General features: G+C 34.9%; 1 protein-coding gene and 1 pseudogene across 2 annotated transcripts in view; one reads left to right on the top strand and one right to left on the bottom strand.

Moving 5' to 3' along the window:
* The window catches only part of LOC102894708, a 37,057-nt pseudogene extending 24,323 nt beyond the window's left edge, over positions 1-12,734 (top strand).
* Positions 1-21,315, bottom strand: part of IL1RAPL1 (interleukin 1 receptor accessory protein like 1) — a 1,242,120-nt gene that overhangs the window by 559,544 nt on the left and 661,261 nt on the right. The window lies entirely within an intron of this gene.

Here is a 21,315-nt window from a genome sequence, read left to right as displayed (position 1 = left end):
GTTAAAGAAGCACAAATTTGTAGCTGATAGATGGTCACAGGGATAGGGAGCATGGCATAGGGAATACAATTACCATTAATACATTGGCTAGGTGGAGGGTCAGGGGAAGGAGGGAGCAAATGGGGGGATCATTTTACTAACTATATAGATTTCTAACCAATGTACTGTATACTTGAAACTAATTAAAATTTAAAAAGTAAAAAATAAAAATAAAATAAAGAGTATAGATGGTATTTTTCTCTTCCCCACTCATGAATTCCCTTTTCTGAATTCTAAAGCAGTTTTGTTAAAAGGTATGTTATAATGATACATCAAATACATACTGACTGTCTACCATGTGCTAAGTACTAGATTATATTCTTCTTGGTAACATATCATTTAGCCTTCATCATAATATTGTATATTATCCAAAGTTAACAGTGTGGAAATGGAAACTCAGGAGGTTATGTAACTTGTTCGAGAGCATATAGCCAAAATGCAATGGAATCAATCTGCATCTCTTATAAAAGACTGGTGCAATTTTTCTCACAAGGTTATTACCATAGTAAGATGCAATACTCGATGTATCTATATAGTAAGATGCAATACTTGATGTATCTATATATCTCTATCTATCTATCTATCTATCTATCTATCTATCTATCATCTATCTATCAAGAGAGAGACAGTCTATATTTGCATTTGCTCAGTATATGCTTTAAAGAACATATCACAGTTCTTAGTCCATGTGTCTCAGGTGGGCAGATCCTATTCCTGGCCTTAGGTGGTAAACATATGACTAAAGACTGGCCAATCAGAGTCCTACATCTCCTTGGCCTCTATTGGTTCAGGCATGGGCATATGATCAAAGTATGCAGTCAAAATCTGACCAACAAAAACCTAGACCTTTCTGAAATAGAGGGGAGGGCACCAGGGATCAAATATGCCTAGGCTATCAGGGGCCATTCTAGTCACCAGAAGGATAGAGCCTAACTGAGAATGAAGTCAACAAGGGACACAAGAGAACAAACAGTTAAGAAACAGAAACAGAGACAGGGATAGGGACTGGGAAAGGAGGAAAAGAAGGAAGAAGAGGAGGAGGAGGAAACAAGACCAAGTATTAGATTCAGTTATATCGGTAGTTATAACAGTGACAGTCTTACCACCTGAATGTTAAGTTACTGAGTCAGTATATTCCTTTTGAACTATTTTGAGTCCTATTTCTGTCACTAGCCCCTCAGAGAGCTATAATACAGAAACTGTGTAAAAAGCAATATTTTTAATAATAACACAAGCTTTTCTTTTAAGCCAATTGTTGTCTAAAATTAAAAGCAAATATTTAACAACTTAGCTAAGCAAACTTTTAATAATATCTACAGTACCTTCCTGGAAATGTAAAGAATCAAAACCCATAATTTAACACTTTTTGACTCATTATAAATATAGTATTCTGTGTTCGAATGCACTTGGCTCATATATATATAATGTGCTATTTCCCACATAATACTAAAAGTAAACATCTCCTAAAGAAGTTATATTCATATGCCTCTCATAAACTTTATAATGGTTAACTCAGCCAACAATTTATTCACCCACCCAATGAGTCATTTATTCCAGCCTTCAAGGATAGAAATCCTGCTAATTGCTGAAGCAAAATAAAAATTTTAAGGTGTGGTCTCTTTGTCTTTAAGAAGCTCAGTCTAGAGAAAGTAGTATATCAAAACATTTTTTTAAAAACTAATTTTAATATAATATGTAATAATATCTGTTAAATATTTCCTCTTTGTCAGGTACTGTTTTAAGTTCATTGTGTGTAGTACCTTATTAATCCTAAAAAATCATATATTACATATATTATTATTACAAGTCCTATTTTTTTAAGATAAATATATTGAAGTTAATCGAGTTTAAAGTACTTTCGCAAGGTCACACATGTAATAAGCATGAATTAGAAGGTCATGAACTTCAAGGCATCTCTTTTAGCCTGTACTACATTCCCTTATTGCTGTTGATTTTCATTTAAAGTTTAGAATACTAATCTTTTTCCTCCTTCAATAAGAATGTCATTTTATAAATATATGCTCTTTTTTCTCTGACAATGCTTTAGGATAAAATAATCCATAGTCAGTTTAAGATTTAAGACTGACAAGTTTCAACTGAATTTTAAACTTCAAAAATTATACTAGTCTATATTTTGCTAGAAACATAAAAAATACATGTGATTATTTACACACATATTTTTTTAACCTAGGCAAATTTTGTCAGTTTCTAATATAATACCGTGAAATTTCCAAAGCCATTTTACAATAAAAGTGTACATTTATAGATAGCATTTTGCATTTTGAACTATTTATATTCTTGTGCATATCTTTCAAAACAAGACAAAATTACGCAGCGATAAATCCAGAAAGCATAATAACATAGGTATACATATTTTTAATACAGGCAATTGGCTATTAAGGTTAGGTTTATTTTGTTTAGAAGAATAACATATAATTCAAATATATTTTCATAAATAGGCAAAAAGCCTGTAGCTATCATATATTTTTGGAACTATTTATACACATGTGCATATCTTTAAGTACAACAGAATCAAGGGTACTTTAAAAATTACATATCCTCTTCATTAACTGGCAGTTTTTCAAAACTTAAATCACCACTGACACTTTTCAAAGAAACTCAACATCTATAATATAAATATACTTTAAAATATAGGGAAAAAGTAAAAGAGAAAAATAGCTGTCACAAAGACCTTGTCCTTTGTTCTTTAAAAGGAGCAAGGAACCAACTAGATTTTAAGCCAAGTCTATTGGTTTAGAATAGTACATAAAATCAAGCATTCTCTTTGGCTGATTTCCTCTGATAGGCTGCAATCCTGCCTGATTTCACACTCAAAAGCTCCAGATCTATGATTGAATAACTTTTTGTGTTTTAAGCCACCAAGTTTGTGGTAATTTGTTAGAGCAATCTCAGGAAACTAATAAAGTAATGCTACGATTTGGTATACTTTGTGAATTTACCTAATAGCTAAAGCAAAAAGTTACATAATTTCATTCATTCAGTATTAATTGAGCCCTTTTATAAGTGAGGTTTATCCTTTAATCTATGTGGATATTTTTATGATTTTGTGCTCTGAGGAATTCTCAATTACATCGCCTGCTTCTAAAGACCTTAGAATGGTATTCTGAAAAATAACTTGAAACATTCCACATTGTTTGGTTCATTTTGTTGTTGTTGTTCTACTAATGGTTTAATATAGATCTTAATAAAAAACAATCATAGTAATAATAATAGTTAACTTATTGCATACCAAACTACAAGTCAAGTATTGCATTAATTTATTTACTTATGTGATCTCTTATGGTTATGACAACCACCCTATAGGTAAGGTAGATACCACTGTTAGTCTCATTTCACTGGGGATAAAGAAGCTAAGTCACTTCCCTAAAGTTATAAATCTAATAACCTTGGTTTTCTGATTTCAAAGTTTGTGCCACACTTAACCAGTAAGACAAATAACCTCTTTTGATATTACATTTCAAAAATAACTCTCACATTTCTGTGAACAAAAAAAAGAATATATATGAAAGATGTTAAAATTGAAATTGGAACTAGGCACCAAGTTACAACAGATGTGAAATCCTAGTGTGAGTTACAAATCACTAGAGGCTTTTAAGAGAAATGGGTAAGCATCTGTTCCTCACTCTTGAACTCTTTGCTGACTTTCAGATTATAAATGGTTTACACAAGCAGACAGGTAAGGTTCTGCACAGGTAATTTTTTTAGAAAGAGTTGTTCTCTATTTCCTTGGGAAAGAACTGGGGATTATCACTCATCATCTCCAGCTAAGTGAAGGGGTCTTCCATGGGACCTCTCAAAATCTATGGAATGTGTTCTTTGCAGTTGGGAGGCATGAAGGAATGAAGTTAACCTCACACCTGACAGAGGCAAAGCAGCCGTCACTGCAGGACAGATGAGACAGTTCCAAACTTTGGCGGGGAAGGATGTGTGAGTGTTTTTCTTTGCATTAGGTGTCTATGAGTACCATTTTATGTTTGTTGTTCCATTGTAACTATAAATGTTTCCTTTCACTCAGAAAAGCGTCTCAATTTAAATGAGAAATTATATGGTCATCCTAATGTAGAAACACAGAAAATAGAGCCAACATAAGATTGACTTGGGCTCTGTCCAATGGCTGTCTATAGGATTAGGGGAACCTCAGCAGCAACAACCTGGAGGTGAAGCCTAGCTAGATTTTTAGGAGAAGATAGAATCGTCAGTCTTCTTCACACGGAATAGAGATAGAGCTACTTGTCTCAAAGAAACTGCAGGAGTGAGAGGGAGGGGGAGAGAGAATGAAAGAGAGAAAGAGAGAGGAGAGACAACAGGGAAACTTATAAGTTCAAATAGCCATTAGGCTAAGAAAACCCTTTATAATGCCTTTCTCTTCCCCTCTCTGCTCTGACCCTGGGACAATCAGAATGGGATGGAAAGCTGTAAACATGAAAAGAGAAGGCCAAGGAAGAGAAGTCATCATTCTGTCATACCTGTTTATTTATTTATTTGTTTTCATCTTCTGTCTGGAACAGGCCTAAGCTGGGGGAGAGGACACAATTTAAAGCTAAATCAAGTTCAGTGTCTTGAATGCTACCTTGGACTATAAGTTCTAATTGCTGAATTAATACTTTTAAGGCCATAGGGGTCTCTATTAATTAGATGTGAGTAGAGAAGAGATCACCCCCAAACTAAGTAGACCTTTAAAAATGACATTTGAGTATGTCCCAAATGGTACTTGTTCAAAATCTTAATTACATATACATTTAAAATTTTCTTACTGATTTTATTTTTGTTGATATATAATTGACAAACAATATCTTATTAGTTTCATCCGCCTGTCTCAGACTCCCTGCCTGCCAGTGCCCGGGGTCCCTGCAGCATGCCTGTCCTGGCCCTCTCCCCACCCTTTGATGCCTCAGCTGTCACCCGCAAACACTCCTGGTTCTCCATGATAAGTCTACCTACTGTCACCATATAAAGTTAATACAGTATTATTGACTCTACTGCCTATGCTGTAAATTGCATACCTATGACTTATTTACTTTATAACCGGAAGTTATACCTCTTAATCCCTTTCAAGTATTTTGCCTTCCCCTCTCTGGTAACCACTAGTTTGTTTCCTGTATCTACAAGCCTCTGTTGTATACGTTTTGTTTTTTTTAGATTCCACATCTAAGCAAACTCACATGGCATTTTCCTTTCTATGTCTGACTTATTTCACTTAGCATAATACCTTCTAGGTCCATCCATTGTTGTTGCAAATGGCAGGATTTCCATTTTATTTGTATTTTTTTATGGCTGGGTAATATTCCACTACACACATTCGTGCGTGCACACGTACACACACACACATCATCTTCTTTATCAATTCATCTATTGATGAACACTTTGGTTGCTCGCACATCTTGGCTATTGTAAATAATGCAGCAATGAACATAGCAGTGCATATATCTCTTCAAATTAGTGTTTTCCTTTTCTTCATTTAAATATCCAGAAGTATTTTCCATAATAGCTGCACCATTTTACATTCCCACTAACAGTGTATGAGGGTTCTCTTTTCTCTACATTCTCACCAATCCTTGTTATTTTTTGTCCTTTTGATAACAAACATTCTGACAGATGTGAGGGGAGATCTCATTGTGGTTTTAATTTTCATTTCCCTGTTGATCATTGATTTTGGTGTACCAAAGAATGAAATTGGACCACTATCTTCCACCATGTACAAAAATAAATTAAAAATGAATGAAACACTTGAATGTAAGACCTGAAACCATAAAATTCCTAGAAAAAACATAGGCAGTTAGCTCTCCAACATAGTTCTTAGCAATATTTTGCCAGTCTCCTCAGGCAAGGGCAATAAAAGCAAAAATAAACAAATGCTATGACATCAAACTAAAAACCTTTTTCACAGCAAAGGAAACCATCAGCAAAATGAAAAGACAACCTACTAAATGGGATAAGATATTTGCAAATCATACATCAGATAAGGGGTTAATATTCAAAATATATATAGAACTTAATATAAAAAAACTCCAATTAAAGATGGGCAGAGGACTTGAATAGACATTTTTTTCCAAAGAAGATATACATATAGTCAACAGGCACATGAAAAGATGCTCAGTATCACCACATATACATTTTTAAAATGGCATCATTAAGTTATAACTCATATAACATATTTATTCATTTCAAGCATACAATTCAATGTTTTTATCTATTCATAGAGTTGTGTGAACATCGCTACAAAGTAAATTTTAAAACATTATGTCCTCCTAAAAGAAACCCCATGCCCATTAGCAGGTGATCACTTATCCCTGTCCCTACATTTTAGGAAAGAGTCATTTATTCAAAAAAGCAAATAGTATTACCTGGCTAAAAATAATTTAATTTATAAATTAGAAATAAGAAAAACATAGCCTTATAAGAGAAAACTGCCCAAAGTCAAAGAGCTAATAAACTAAGCTAGCTGTAAAGAATTAGGGGGAAAAAAACTAGGAAGTTAAAGGATATATTAAGAATATAAAAATGGCAGTGTAATAGTGATATTAATTGAAGAATAGGGCTGTGATTTGATATTTATCATCGACAATAATCAATATAATTCAATTTTTATTTTTTATTTACCTTTTCATTCCATAGAATACAATGAAAGAGAAACCCTGAGATGATGGCATATGTAACAGTCATTCTCAACCCTGACTACATATTAAAATCATCAAAGGAGCATGAAAAATACCAACATCCTAGTACCTGAGATAATTAAATCTGGGTATCAGAGGTTCTAATTTGGAGCCAGCATTCAATAACTGCTATATAGGGTAGTAATTCTTACAAGGATTATGGCTACTGAAACAATGGGTTAGGGAGGGAAGTGTGAAAGACAGCATGTTTAAATAATATACATTATCTTCTTCTTTCTCTGGGGAAATATTGTGTAAAGTAATGGGAGGATATTGCCCATGTAAAATTACAGAAGCAGAAAATATTGAAAACCATTGCTATATAGGAAAGAGCATCAATTCTCAAGTCCTCTGAAGGTGGTACAGATTCCAGCCCCAATATGACAATGGGAAGTCACATAAATTCTATGAGCCTTGAATTTTCAACTGGACAATGGGAATAACAGTCTACTTATTTGCAGGGTCACTGTGAGAATAAGAAAAACTGTTGGTAATGTTACTACTACCAAGTTATAAGTCAGTGTAGACCGTTAAAACATAAATTAAATAATTATCTGTTCTTAGGCCGTTTATGGAATGAGATAATGAAGTCTATGACCCTTTAGAACAATGCAGTCTCAATGTTACTAATCTTTTGCAGTAGTCCCCACCCTTTTTGGCACCAGGGACCGGCGCTCCTATGAGAATCTAATGCCCGATGATCTGAGGTGGAGCTGAGGTGCTGATGCCAGAGCTAGCTAGGGATCGGCTGCAAATACAGATGAAGCTTCACTCTCTCACCCATCGCTCACCTGCTCATCTCCTGCTGTGCAGCCCAGTTCCTAACAGGCCACGGATTGGTACTGGTCCATGGCTCAAGGGCTGGGGACCCCTGTTTTAGAGTATTATTAAAAGGACATTTACAAGGTAAACATAGGTGTAAGTAGAAACATGCACCAATGTACAAGATACACTGTATAATTTTCTGCACTAAAAGTGAGGTGGCTGCTAAGTACTTTGACTCTATTTGGTGTTAAGTTCAAACTCAACAAGACACTTTCTCTTTGGAAAAAAGTGACAGAATCCTTGGAAAGGATTCAAATGAACCAGAGAGAGAGAGTATCTTCAAATTCCTGGGTTCCTCGAACAAAGGCAAGTTTCTTAACCTCAACACAGCTTAAGATCCCCAGATTTAAGTTACTCTGAATAAATGTATGTATGCTTTGTGTCAACATGACAGTACTCTTCATTGAAACTTCCCAGTGGAGGGGTACTTTTAAGAAGGAGTACATTTATTGAATGACAACTAGACAAATGCTTTCAAAAATTAGTATTAAATTGATTAAAATATAAAATGCCATGAACTTCGTGACAGCCATTAAAATCAGTAATGAAATCAAGAATGTTTCCATTCACCTGTTTCTTCATCAGGAGCCAGAAAATGAGATAGCATCAAAATGACATTCATACCAATTTCATAATACAATGAATGGGAACACCCACTGAGCTTCACGCTGAAGTCCTTACTTTGTTGTTTTTAAATACTTTACTCATTGTCAATAAAAAACACACTTGTTGAAAAAATGAAAGAGGCAACATCTACAAAACTAGCATTTAGATTTATATATATGGAAAAATGCAGCAAAGTGTTCTATCATCACATAAAAGTTGATATCTGTTCTTTTTCATTTGCCTTTAAAGGTGTCAAAATTTCTAAGGGGTTAATTTAAAAACAATTCAGTTATCAAAATAAGTGTTGCTGTATACTGATGAATATTTCCCTGAAAATATTTTTAACAGTGGGAAAAATCTTGATCGTGTTTTACTGTCTCTTTGAAAGTTTTTATCTTTGCATATTTTGTCACCAAATTTAGAAAAGTGAGCAGCATAACATTATCACTTATGGTATCACAGTTATTCCTGTCATATTATGATTAGCCCTGATTGAAATGACATTTCCAACATGTACCAAATTTGTGAAAATGGTAATTACATTCTGCATTTACATAAGGTTATTCTTTTAGCCTGCCAATTGGTTATGCAAGTTTCATAGGCATCTTTCTGTGAAATAAAACAAACACTGAACTCTATGAATGCTTAGATCATTGTTGTTATTTTGTAATAATCCCCTTTTCATTTTATGCCCACCAATAATTATCAGAGATAGGCAGATTTATACTAATAGAAACAAAGAGAAAATACCCTATCAAATTCTTGTGAAACAGTTTTGTATTTAAATTTTTGGCTCTTTCCAAATAATGCACAATATGTGGGACACTTGGCTCTGTAATTCTATACTATGGTGTGCTTTCCCATATAAGCGAGATGTCTATATGGTTCAACTTAGTTAAGTAATCTCTTTCTGATAATATTCAGCTATTAAAGAAAAACCACTCTTGGGTTATAATAGTCTGCATTTTCAAAAGAAAGCCAAAATTCCTTGTAGTTGTTATATGCTTTCTATATAAATTATGAATTAAAATTCAGATAGTTATTGAACACTTTCTATGAATCCAGCACAGTGTTAGGTTAATAAGACTTGGTTTGAATATCAGTTCTATCTCAAATAGCTGGTTGCTAGTTGCTAGGTCACTTATTCTGATTGAGCCTCATTTTCTCATTATTTAAATGGAGATAATATTAATTTTACTTACTTTCTGAGCTTGTCTCAAATAAGATGCATCTCAAAGGGTTTCATGAAGAGTATTATATATATTACTGTTACCTCACAGGATTATTGGGGGAATAAAAAGAGAACATATGAGAGCTACATTAAAAAAATTTTTTTAAATACCATGCAAATGAGAAATGGCATCTGTATTATTGAATAAATTCACACATGTACACACACAGGCACACAAATGTGAATGCTGCTAAAGTTGAAAGATTTCTCTGTTTTCCCAGAGGATATATTATATTTAATGTGTAATCATGTCCTCTTTTACTTAAATATTCACTATGGATCCCTCAGGGAATGAAACAAATCAACAAATGTACAGCAAGAAATCAGAAGCACAAATTTTGACAAATTTTATGAAGCTCCTTAGGTTTTTCTTTCGGTTGAAATTGCTGTCAAAGCTACAACAATTTTTATCCTTCTGTGATGCATCAGTAGATGGTATCTGCACAAGCCATTATGTATAGAAATATTTTCCAATAAATAATTATCTATGAATATTCTTCAAAAAAAATAAAATAATAAGAAAATGACAGCATTCATGAACTAAGTAACTCTGGTGAACATTTTAAAAGCCAAAGGTGGTTAATTTTCTAGATGAATTACTAGACCACATTAGTGCCCTGACCTTGGAGGGATAAAAAAATACAAACTTGCTTTCATTGTCATGTTAGCACTACTGCCTTTGACAGCCATCTTGCATATTTTGTTGCACGTTTCTTGACACCAGTAAAAAGCTAGCAGCCATGTTATCCTTCTCCTATACTTAGAGTCAGAGTTTCAGCAAAACATTTGGTGAAGACTGCAGGACTTCTCCTGGAAGTATGATTTAGACCCATAGAAAACACAGCCATTGATTCTGCAGTTATTATTCTCACTTTATAATTCAATATCACTAATTTAAATATATATGTCTCTCTGCCTTTAATTTTTAATTTTCATAATGTGCCCCAGGCACTTTGGCAATGGGGCAGGAGAGAAGTTTTGCTGACCTTGAGGTCATCTTGGAAATTGACCACATTTGACTTTTTGCATATTCACAGAGATAGTTCATGAATATTATCATTTCTGTAGCTCTAGAATGCTTACTATAGCACCTTTCTCAATTCAAAAATAAAATAAGAACTACTCTAGCAAAAAAAAAACCACTTAGAAGAGTAGAGGACATATTTTGGAACCTAGAAGACAGAGAATGGCTGGAGGGCACTGGAGTTCTCCACAAAGGAGGAGAGAAATCAGGCTGTTAAAGGTTTTCAGAGAGAGAAGTGAGGGATTACACAATTGTGCCTGGGGCTGGAGCAAAGTAATGCCTGAAAAAGTAGTCACAATTTATTTGGAAGCCCCTTACACTCAACCTTTTCAACTTTGTTACCTTTACCTCCATCCCCATACCTGCTACTCCTGCCCCTATCACTACAACCCTTGGATTTTCCTTTGAGTTCTTGCTCTCTCTTCTTTATTCCAACACCTTATTTTATCCCAACGTTTACTTCTTTCTTTGGAGTCCACTTCATTTCCTGTCAATGGGGCAGGAGGGATGTTTTGCTGACCTTGAGGTCATCTAAATAACCTCAGCCTTAACTTATGACTCCAGGGAGATCTAAAGAGCCTCTTTTCTTTTCTTCTTTGAAACAAAGCTCCAGATAAGCAGGACTGAAAACTCACTCTGTCCCAACTCATCCTCTCACAGATGCTATCTAGAATTACCTCCAAAAATGAGTTATCATGGGATGGCTCCACGAGCAAACCTCTCCTAACTCCTTGTTTCCAGAATGACACATGTGGACATCAAGGATATAGCTTCAATGCCCCGAATATTGGGCTTCTGTTTCTTTGAACGACCCTGTTTCTTTGTTGTGTGCTGGGGTGTGAAGGAGTTTAAACAGGGAGAGTGGTCAGGAATGGCAGAAAGGAAATAGAAAATGGTTTTGGATTGTTATTCATTACTACAGATAGCTTTCTGTCCTGCCTATAAAATAGAATCACGAGGGGAGCCTAAAACAAGCAAAACACAAAAACATTTAAAAATACAGATTCCCAGGCTCTATCCAGATCGATGAAACCAGAACCTCTGGGAGGCTTGAGGAGGACCTGGACAATTATAAAAGACTTTCCATGAGACTCTACTGTACAGAATATTGGTTAACCACCAGACCATGTAAGATAGAAGCCCAATTTTTTGTCTAAACATAAAAAAACAAAAACAAAAACAAAAACAAAAACAAAATAACCCTTGCTTGACCTTCTGGTTAGAATCGACTTATGTTTATTGAAAATCAGATTATTGTAGTGATCTACTGAGTTCTATTATCATTTATTATACTGTTCTATTCTTATTTGGACTCATCTCCTGCTGCTCCATCAGGACCTTTACCTGGAATCACTTTTTTCCTCCTGTCTGGAACCCAGCATGAAAATTAACAGCTTCTAGACTTTGTAAATGTTTTTCCCTGACCCTGGGCTGTCTCATGGATTACTGTTTATCCTTCAATGCCTGGGTAAAATATCAATTTCACTAGGACAGATTTTTCACACTTTTCTAAATCTCCTGGGCTCCTCTGGCATGTCATTCCTATTTTTCCAAGAGCACTTTCTGTGTCACAAGGTAACATGTCTATTAGTGTACAAGTTATCTCAGTGCATGGCCCTTTCATCTCTATGTCCCTAAGGCACAGCAAGGCATATATCACATAATATTTCAGTGGATGTTTTAGAATGAGTACTTGACAAATAAATGGTTATATTAGGAATAGTTGATTTAAGAAAGAAGATATTTTATAATCATTATACTTTTACTAAATGACAGGCATCCTACTAAGGACTTTACACATATTATTTCACTGAGTTCTCAAACAATCGAAAGAAAAAGGTAACACGGGTATCACCATTTTACAACTGAGGAAACTCAAAGAAATTGTCACCCGCATAATTAAATTTTCGAGGTCCCTACATCAGTATGACTTTACTCTTTTTTCCCAGGATAGAATATTGTAAACTAAAAGATGAAAAGCTGTACCTACTCTCAGGTTAAAAATTTTGGGGTTATTTTGAGAACATTGTGGATTATATTGAAAAAGTTAAAACTCTCTGTAGCTAACATTTGTAGCACGGCTTTTAATTTCCTGAATGTGATTAGCAGTAGGACTTTTAAAGCAAGAACGACCCTGTTTCTTCGGTGTGTTCTGGGGTGTGAAGGAGTTTAAACAGGGAGAGTGGTCGGGAATGGCAGAAAGGAAATAGAAAATGTTTAGTGCATGTTATTCTCAACCCAACTTATAAAAACTGGATTAATCCCTTTGATTTACAGGTATAAGGAAACAGCCCACAAGGATCTCACCGTAGATCGTGATGCAAGATGTTAGCTTAAATAAGACAGGTTAATGGCAAACTCCATGAAAGAAAGTAAGAGAAATAAAAATTTCAAAGGGCTCTCTTTTTCACCAGATGATGCCCTACTTTTCCTTCAGTCTCCTTCTGGAAAGTTTCTCCATGATAAATCTTGACTATGTCCCCACCTTTGTGTTTCCATAGTCTTCTGTTCTTGGAAATTATCAGACTACATGTAGTTAATTCTTTACTAATCTGCTTCTCCCATTAGAAAGAGCTTAATGAATAAATGAGACTGTATCTCAACAGTGCCCAGTACATAGCTCAATAGATGTGAGTTAAATGAAAATATAAACGAGCAAACAAATAAAATAGGAAATAATGTGTAAATGGCCCTAAACACCTATTACCTTTTATTGTTGATTAAAAAAGAAGTGTGCCTTGATATTTTACTCAGAAGTAAAAGAGCAATTCCTTGCCTGACTAAATTTGGGAACTACTAGGTTAAGCAAAGCTTAAAAAAAAAAATCAGTTTTCTTTGCCCTTGAAGAACACATCAAAGAAGATTGTGTTGTTCAGCATGGTAGCCACTGGCAACATGTGGCTATTTAATTTATATAAAATGAAATAAAAAATCAGTTATTCAATTTTACTAGCCACATCTCAACTGTTTAATAGCTACGCGTGGCTATTGGCTACATCATTGGAAGGCACAGATACAGAATAGTTACTTCATTACACACAGTTCTATTAAATAGTGCTAATTGTGTTGATCCAGAAATACTATTGATACTGGCCATAGTTTGCAAAATTCTTAATCTTTTTAGTAAACCTAGTTAAGTCTTTTCTTCCCTTCTTTCTTTGGAGAAACACCCTCTCCCTCAGACTTAGATAATTACCTTGAAACTGGTGACTCAGGTCCTCTGGCTATTGATAAGGATCATGGAAACTCAGCATTCTCCTTGGCACATTATAAGGCAGGAATGGCTTTAGGCCAGAACAGGGCCCTTAGAATCTGAGAGGGAAGGGGACCTTTAACCCAAGTTTTTCCATTCTTTTATGAAATATATTAACCAAGCCTGTTTTCCTTTACCTGCTTGATAGGCAAATCAATAATAGAAACATAACTAGATATATGATTCAAATAACAAGTTTTTATCTTTTTCCTTGTCTAGGGACAGAGGAAGCATTTTGGTGGGATACCCGACCCCATCCTGACTAAGGCAGAGAGAGAAAGAGCTCCATGAAACCCCAATAGGCAGGGACAATGACCCTCCTTAGCAGGAAGCACATGCAGAAGAAGAGACTCCTGTCCCTCAATATCCTTATTAATAATAAGGGGGTTCATGGCTCTTAGAAAAGAGTTAGGCAGGAGAGTTAGTTTAGGGGGTTTTGGGTCCTCCTGCAAAGACGCCGAGGTCATCCTATCCTAGAAGGGGTCCCCCTAATCTGCCCTCAACTAAACAAGCCAGAAGGCATTTTTTGGCTAAGAGTAACTCATATAAGGAAACAAGTAAGCAGATAATTGAGTACTAGTTTCGGCCAGTTACTCACACCTGAGCAATGAAGGCCCAACACCTTCAATTCACCTGAGCCTCATTATACTATCATTATAATATACTACATATGCCCCGAAGTTCACTAATATCATTATAACTGACTGAATTCTAGGAAAGAACATGAGCAGAAAGCAAATGATGAGTCACTGAGTCCTGTCAATCTTAGTTGTCAGTCAAGAAAGTCCACTCCTCCAAGTAACCACCCCCAGCAAATAGGGATAAAAACCCCAAAGGCTTTGTTACTGCGCCCTTGAACCCTTGATCCTTTGAGCCTCTCTTCTCTTGCTCTGGCCCACTTCCAGGTCTGTACATGTACTGTTGCTTTACTTCCCTTCCTAATTAAGCTATTCTTTTCCACTGTATTGCTGTGTCTTGCTCAATTCTTTGTTAGAGAAATCAAGAGCCCAGACAATGCGCTGAGAGAGGAACCCCACTTTTTGGTAACACCATTATTCCTGAAAACAATCTATGGAAAGCCCTGTCCCTGAGATGTCTCTATAATGGGAATTTCAAGACTACAAACTGTAATGCAACTCTGTGATATTCTTTACTGTTTGATTCATATTGATTACATTTAGACTAGAAATAAAGCAAGTAGTTGCTTTTAAAATTTAATCTTCATTTATTGAGTGCCTATTATACACAAAATATCTTTTGTAGTTGGGACTTGGTAAAAATAATTATGAGATAAAAGTAGTCAAAGCAAAAATATGCAACAACATTCATGAGTTCATTTAAAAACCATCATATACTGCTTTGATCTCTACTTTTGGCAAATTCTAATTGTGAAGAGTCCCTCTAAAAGGCAATTTGCCATACTCCATTTTACTCCAATCACTTGGAAAGTCTTAGAAAGTTCATGGGGAAAAACAGTAATTTAGAAAATGGAAATTAGATTTTTCAGTTCATTTTTCTCAGACAATGAAAAAATAAATTTAGAGTAGCATCAAAGAAAAAACTTTTATAAATTTAAATAAATAGAAATGCTTGGCAGAATTTAAATAGAGCAAAATAAATATTTCTCCTGGAAATACGAAATGCTGCAAGCTTCATTTATGTCTGAGTCAGAATTCAAGTTAACTTTTTAATTGATAAAATTTAGGAATAGGATTAGAAGCTACTTACAAGGCGGCAATAAATTGTTTATTCTATGATTTTTCTGAACTCTCAAATTTTGTTATCACATACATTTTTTACAATTTGAAATGGTTTTTTGGTTTTTTTGGTTTTTTTTAAAAAAATTTTTTGTGGTGTGATTTCTCAACTGAGCGCCTCTTGGGACAATGACATAAAATACTTAACACTGTCGTGCTTCTTATTCATTGCTCTCCATTATGTTAATGTTCACATTCCAAAGACAATTATTTCCATTTATTTCTCTCCTTACTCCATTAGCCTTCCCCAGGCTGTCTCATTAGTCAGATTCCAAAAATGATTATTTTGCCCTTTCTAAATCTGTGTTTTAATGTTTCTTTTTGTTACTATTTTGCTTTTCTCCCCCTGGTTTCAGTGTCTTTGATTTCTTCTTGTTCTATCAAGTGTTATAGAAGAAAAAAAAATGTCACAATATAAATTTCAAAAAAGTAAAAAACATTAATCTCATAAATGTGCTGTGAACACATGTGAAAGGTTTAGAGAGAACCAGAAGGATGACAAAGTTGGTTCCAAAAGAAAACCAGAGAGTGGTATATATAATCAGTGATTGATCAAGACAGCCTTAACATTCTCCTTAGTTTGACTTAATTTAGACAGGTTTCTTCCTGATTATAACCTCCCAGTCCCTCCCTTCCTTTTCCTCCAAGCTTCCTCAGAGCACTTACTTTAGAAAACTTGCAGTTGTAAATTCTTGCTCAGTTTCTTTGAGATGTAAATCTTCTACAACCCAGGAATGTCTTTCTCAAGAACCTGGGAGCCACCCCTTTGAAATGTAATCATCAAGGACATTGATGAACCCCAGTCTCCCAGTCTCAGTGGCAGGGTAGGAGTCTAACTACCTTAAATACCAATCTGCAAACACAGAGGAACTAACCCATTTACCAACATTCCCTCTTGACCGTCTTCTACTAGCTCACTTATCCAATAGCTCACTCCAATGATTAAAAACTCCTCTGCCTTTTGTTTCAACTGAGTTGAATTCAATCTCTCAGCCCCTATTGCATTAGTAGAATGAAGTCTTCTTGCTCTTTTTAGCAAGTGTCCAGTGCAAAATCTCTTTGACAAAAGAAAAACTGCTGGAATAAGACTACAAAGTTTGAGACAAAACTGGCTAATGTCCTATAGGGCAACAAACTGCAACCTTTGGGATCCTCTTTTTTATTCCACATTTCCTGATTATTTTTTATTAAAATTATTGGGGTGACATTGGCTAATAAAATAAATGTTTCAAATGTACAATTAAAAAATGCATCATATGTATATTGAATTGTGTGTTCACCACTCAAAGGTAAATTTCCTTCCATCACCAAATATTTGGGTTTTCTTTTTCCTGAAGATAATTTGCATCCCTCTCAGACAAAAATAATTTGCAACTAATCAGTTTGGTACGAGTTAACATCTCACTTAACAGTCTGAGAAAATAACCCTCATCATGCGTTTTGAAATAACTTAATTAACACTCTTAAGGTTTCAGAAACATCCTGTCAAATACTAGTCAGGCTGTTTTGGTGAATTTTATTTTTTTAATTTATGTTTTTTCTAAAGTTTGGAAGGCTATTGCTTTATTTTCTCTAGAAGTCTTCTAATATCATGTATTTAATCATGCAGTCTCTTGTTTTTATCGATTTCTAGATTTCATCAATTTTAAGATGTACATTTTGCTCACATTTTATCATGCTTGAAACTGGAATGTCTTTTACAATTGCTATGATAAGAAAGCACTGTGTCATAACTTATTGGTACAAATATCGATTGTGTCTCTTACAATATTTGGCATCTTACATTCAGTGAAATGAGATAAGTGCCTGCAGAGAATTCATAAAGGTTGCTATCAAGGGAAAAATGCACAAATGATGACAAAGCTTTCCACTTATCAAAATAAACTTCTACAATCATGTGTCAAGTTACTTCAAGTTTATATGATGACTCAAATTTTACGCTCTTACATTTCCCTCTTATACTATGTATAGTTAGCTTAGTTCTAACACTTCTGATAGTTTTCTGTATTTTTTCTCTGCTGCTATGGCTTTTTGAATTTCCTATTTTGTTTCCTTCATCAAGGAAATTATTTCATCAAAATGTATATAAATTAATTAAGCTGTTTGTGTATATCATGATGATTTTAGTCGTGGTCATAAATAAAATACTGAAAACTTCCAAAAGAAATTAAATCATGCCTTCACAAATTTCCAAAAAAAAAATAAAGAAAAAAATCGAAATAAGCTGCTTGACCAGTATTTGACGAGATGTCTCTGAAGCTTTCAGATAGTTAATTGAGTTACTTCAAAAGAACATTAGAAAAGATCATGCAAAGGGTCACTTTGCCAGACTATAGTTAGGAGAAGAGTTACCAGAATAAAGAGGGTAGCATAGAGGTTACAGACAGTTTGAACAGCACAGATACCGACAGCATAAAACCAGGAAGCTTTGCAAAACTTGAAGTGATTCTGAATGGTTGATGTGAAAGATGAGCAGGGGAAAGTGGCTTTGAGCAGATTCTGGAACAGAAGCTACAGGAGAGAAAATTAACCTTTGTACTTTAACAGAGTATATGTTTTACCCTGAAAAGTTGAGGAGTCACTGAAAAATTTTTAAACAGGTAGTAACAAGTTCAGATTTATAGTTTATAAATACCACTTTTATAAGCACTGGGAAATAAAAACGTCTAAGAGCTGAATTGGAAGTAATTAAATGTGTAGGAACCAATGAGAGATTAGGTTCAGGAGAAGTTATGGACACTAGGACCTGAAGTTCTGGTTCACCATCAACCTGGTATGAAAAGCATATAGATCCTAAGGCCTCTCGGTCTGCCATCACCTCAACTAAGTGAGTCATCCTCTTCAAAGTGACAGTGAGACTGAATTCATCATGTCTGTCGTTCCTAGTTTCATGAATTGATGCCAAAATTGTGACCATCCCTTCCCCCACACATCTTTACTTCACTAGCATCTCCATAATGCTTTGTGATTCATTCATTCACTCATTCATATCCAGTACTCACACATATCCCACGTCTCAAACTCTTTCACTGTACCCTATGACGTAATAGTTCCACAATCACATAACTGCCTTAAATCCTCAGCATCCCCTCTTTTCCTGGCATTAACTTCTCTGTATCATTTCCCCTGTAGCCATCTCAAGTGGTGCCTCTTTATTCCCTCACAGTCTGTACTTCAGACATGAAACTGACAATGGTGTTCCTGCTTCCTATTATGGCTCCTAAATAATGACTCATCCACTCTCTTCCCCCAAATCCTGCTTTTTTGAAATGTACGCCAGTTGGTTCTAGAATCTTTTGCCCTCTCTACTCTCATTTTCCAGCCTCAGTCAAGGAAGGCTTTGGCACCTGGTTTAAAAGTTTCCTCCTCACACCAAGCTCTGCTGTCAACCTTGGTGTCTTTAAGATATATGAGGATGACCCATCATAACACCATGTATGTTCATCAGGATAGGCTAGATTATAAATGACCCCCAAGCCTTAGTGGTTTTTAATAACAAAGGATTATTTCTTACTTAAGCCACATGTCTGCCATGGGTTGGTTGAGGGTTAAGATATATCTGCTTACTCCAGACCCATGTTTGATCAGTTAAATCTTCCCAAACTCAGACCTAATTATAATATCACATAATGCCATGTATCTTTCCTCTGTAACAGCTGTTATAATTGCAATTTTACATTTGTTCTGTATGATTTCTGATTGTGTTTCTTTTTTCATTAAATTTACTGAGGTGACATTGGTTAATAAAGTTATACAGGTTTCGAGTGTACAATTAAGTAATACATCATATGTACACTGCATTGTGTATTCACCAACCAAAGTTAAATTTCCTTCCATCACCTTATATTTGACCCCTTTGTCCTTATCTACCAACCTCCCTATTCGTGGTGGCCAAGATATAGAGACAACCGAAATTCTCTTTGATAGATGATTGGATAAAGATGTGGTACACATACATAATGGAATATTACTCAGCCAAAGAAAGGTGAAATACTGGTATTTGTGACAGCATGGATGGATCTTGAGATTATCATGCTATGCGAAATAAGTCAGAAAAAGTGGAGAACCATATGATTTCACTCATATGTGAGATATAAAACTGAAAGCGACGCATGAACAAGACAAACAAAAACTCATAGACACAGACAGCAGTTTAGTGGTTACTGAGGGAAGGGAGAAGGGGGAGAGAACAGGCTATGTCTTTTTTGCTAGTGTTAGATTTTTCAATGATTAAACCAGGGCCGGTTACATGATAGATATGCAATAAATATTTATTGGATTAAAAGTAGAAAATACTACAAAATTTCCATGTATCGCCATCCAGTTTCAATACTTATCAACATATTGCTGATTTAATTTCATCTACATCTCTACCCATTGCCCTAACCACCATCTAGATTCTTTTGAAGAAAATCCCTGACATCAATTATCTTTTTCAATGTAATATTAAGTATATATTTTATAAAAGACAACTGGAACTCTTTGAGAAAGAAAGTGACCCAGTGCAACCCGATGCTCTTATAGAAGCTTGCTAAAGTGATTAAAATATATTCTCAAACAAATCCATTTAAATTACCTGTTACGTAAGCTTGTACTTCAAAATCCAGAAAGGAAAGAGAAAACAGGAAAAGAAATCTCTTTCTGACTGAAAAAGGGGCAGTGTTGGCCCTGCATATGTGCATGTAGGAATCACAATCTCTTTCTTTAGAATCAGGAAAAAAAGTCCCCACTCAAGCATAGAAACAGGAGAAAAGATCTAATGCTAACTTGACTCTGAGATGAGACTTTAGACTTTCCTGATTTAATGAAACAAGTGAAGGACCTATATAATGAAAACTATATGACTATTAAAAGAAATTGAAGAAGATACAAAGAAATGGAAAGAATTCCATGTTCTTGGATTGGAAGAATCAACATAGTTAAAATGACCATATTACCTAAAGCATTATGCAGATTTAAGGCAATCCCCATCAAAATCTCATCGGCATTTTTTTTAAAGAAATAGAAAAAAAATCATTTGTATGGAAGCACAGAAGACCCCGAATTGCCAAAACCATCCTGAGAAAAAACAACAAGGCTGGAGGCATCACTCTGCCTGACTTCAAATTATACTACAAAGCGACAGTAATCAAAACGGCATGCTATTGGCAGCAAAACAGACACACTGACCAGTGGAACAAGATCAAGAATCCAAAAGTAAATCTATATTTATATGGGCAAAGAATTTTTGACAAAGAAGCCAAAAACATACAGTGTAGAAAGGAAAGCCTCTTCAATAAATGGTGCTGGGAAAACTGGAAAGCCACCTGCAAAAGAATGAAACTAGACTGTTGTCTATCACCATATACCAAAATTAACTCAAAATGGATTAAAGACCTAAATATAAGACCTGAAACAATAAATTGCATAGAAAAAAAAACATAGGCACTAAACTCATGAACCTTGAAGTTAAGATTTTATGAATATGACTTCAAAGATAAGGGAAGTAAAAGCAAAAATAAATGGATGGGACCATATCAAACCTAAAAGCTTCTGTACAGTGAAAGAAACCATCAACAAGACAAAGAGGCAATCATCTGAATGGGAAAAGATATTTGCAAACAACACCTTTGATAAGAGACTAATATCCAAAATATACAGAGAGCTTGTTAAACTCTCAATAAAAAATCATCTAATTATAAATGGTCAGAGGACCTGAACAGACACTACTTCCAACAGGATATTTAAATGGACAACAGACTTATGAAAAGATGCTCAAATTCACTAGCTAATAGGAAAATTCAAATCAAAACCACAATGAGATACCACCTCAAACTTATAAGAGCGACTATTATCAACAAGATAGGTAATAACAAGTGTTAGATTGTGCGGAAAGGGGAAATCTTATACACTGCCGGTGGGCA

This window comes from Pteropus alecto, unplaced genomic scaffold (assembly GCF_000325575.1).
Source record: "Pteropus alecto unplaced genomic scaffold, ASM32557v1 scaffold301, whole genome shotgun sequence".
Lineage (NCBI taxonomy): Eukaryota > Metazoa > Chordata > Mammalia > Chiroptera > Pteropodidae > Pteropus > Pteropus alecto.
Note: the sequence above shows the minus strand (reverse complement) of the source record. Positions and strands in the feature narration are given on the sequence as shown.